Here is a 2,672-nt window from a genome sequence, read left to right as displayed (position 1 = left end):
CATTACCCACAATATCAATTTTAATAATAAATCTAATAATAAATAAAATAACAATCCCATGCGATGACTACACTAAAGAAAATTATGTGTCCAAACTATGAAATATTATAAATCTATAGTACTAGTATACCATGAGTAGGCTAATCCCCCCCCCTTCCTATTTTTATTAATTTTAAATATTTTTGCTTTTTCATTAATTTTTTACGTAGCCCGGAAATTCTGCTCTAGAAACCAAACGTAATTTTTTCAAGCCACTTCAGGCCTTCAATAATCAGAGGCTCTCTCACACCGGACGATGAAACACCACCTAAAAATAATCACATTCGTGCCTGCCGTGAACCAAATCATAACTGCAAGATTCTGCGACGCACTTTATTTAATTAAAGTGGTTTCATTATAAAATATTCCTTATTATTTAAAACTCCTCTCTATACAATCAACAATCATGATTTACCATCATATTACAAATGACAGCGGAGACTTTTTGTTTTAATGTCAGCCTGAGATACTCTTTTCAGTACTGTCAAGTACATTGCTATCGGTTTGGATTAAGATGAGAAGAAAGGATTATTGATATTCTTCTTGAACAGCTGGATTTTATAGTCCTTAAGAATAGTTTAGTCAGGAAGAAAGTTCTGGGAAATAAAAGGTAAATAAGTAGAAGAAACGAAAGAAGGGGGAAAGAGAACTTGAATTGGTGTGGATGAAGACAGAATCTGAACGTAGACTAGCTGTCATCTCGTGTTTTATGAGTTTAGAGGAACGTACGCCTTCCCGGTTGGCAGAGTGGTTAGCGTATCCGCTCTTTAGCCAAGAGACTGTGGATTGGAATCACGCCGGGGGGCATAGATGTTTGTGATTGTCCTACCAACTCTTTGTGTAAAGAGCATCTGCGACCCTAACACTTCTTCTAGTAGAAGGCTTCACTCCTGAAACCCAGTGAGGTACTGGAGTGACCACATGCGTCAACATGACGTCACATGTGATTAACTAACTAACTAACTAGTAACGTAGAACAATGATAATGGATGCCGGTGGAACAGTATCTGTTGAGATACCTAGAAGAAAATACATAAGACAAATCAGACTGACTGCAATAGCAGAATGGGAGGAGGAGGAGGGGTGTCATAAATAAACAGAGCGGCTGTCTTTTGTACAAGAATATTTGAAAGGTTATTTCGTCACGTATGACTCACAGTTGATTAGGTTAAATTAAATAGAGGGGGGGAAGAGAAAGAGAGAATATTAAGATAAAAACTGAATGGCTGTTCTTCAGTAATTAAATTCTGTCTAAAGGCATATTAAAATAACAATTATTATCTGCATATTACGCAGGTTCACAGCAAAAATGTTATGTGCAGAGCTCAACCAGAATCTTTGCAAGAAAACGGGCATAAATTATATAAAAAAAACCCTACGAATTGAAAATTTCTATTTTAACGCTGGAAATTTGAAGTACATGACATGAACAAAAATTGATTTCCCCTCATAAACTATGAACCGAAGGATATTTTGAAGAACATGTGCAGACATACATATACCATCTTTCGGGCATTTATGAAGGATGAGAAAATACGCTGTTACCCTTAGAAGTAGTCTCGTGGCTTCCTATTGTTATAATTGCCAAAATTGCAACGCCCTACTCCTCATCAGTGGTCAAATACCGATAATCGAGACAAGGTTATGAGATGATTGCCAGATGTGTCTGACTTCTTTCAGATACGTTTATATCTACAGAGCTGCACTAGAAGAGCTAAAATAAATAAATAAAATATAAAGAAAAACCAATTCGTTATGGCGTCTATTAAAGGGAATTACAAAGTCTAATAAAGTGACAATTAGTAACACGAATGTATCAATTGGCACAGAGATTCAATTAGATGAAAATAAATTGTAATTTGAAGAAAGATCGAGTTCAAAAATTAATGAAAACACCAGTCCTAAAATTCATCCACAAAGGATTGTAAACCTAATCTATAGCACATATTACTGCCATGGTCGAGGTAATATTATATAATCTTGGAACTGCTTTAATTCTGGAAACCAACCACTTCAGGCCACTAATACGCAAGTAGGCCTCACACCGTGTAATGAATATCGTATACACACCAAATTATAGTTTGAACATTTTTTTTTCATAAAAGTGAAAATAAATAACAAATAAAACGAACAGATATAACAGGGAATAGTCGATGCGAGCTATGCAAGTGAAACCTGTTTCACCACAATAATGCTAATAGAGGTACTTCATTAGTTCTATAGAAAACCCAGAAAATAAAGTAACAAGAAAGAAAGAGAAAGCGAGAGAGATCTATCATATGGAATCATTCATATGGTTTAATTAGAAGTGGAGAGTAAAAATTCTACTCTAGACGAGTAGGTTACTATGGGTGGTATATATAATATATGGTATATAATCAAAAGAGCTTAGTAATTTCATAGTGCAAGAAAAAACAAGACTGTAATGATTTTTTTCATACGTAACTACCAGATAGTTTTCCTTACCTCTCTGAAAGACTTGGCATTCGATAGGTAGTTATTCCAGTAAAAAGGTACAACTAGGCATACTGTCCTCACGACAACAAAATACAAGTACCTCTTTATACAGAATATAGCCACTGAATTAGAAATCTTTTTATGAAGATGTACATAAACGTTACTTAGCAGCAAAT

Source organism: Typopeltis vanoorti, chromosome 7, assembly GCF_054136105.1.
Source record: "Typopeltis vanoorti isolate ZY-2024b chromosome 7, IOZ_Tvanoo_1.0, whole genome shotgun sequence".
Lineage (NCBI taxonomy): Eukaryota > Metazoa > Arthropoda > Arachnida > Uropygi > Thelyphonidae > Typopeltis > Typopeltis vanoorti.
The sequence above is the reverse complement of the archived record's forward strand: the minus strand, read 5'-3'. Positions refer to the sequence as shown.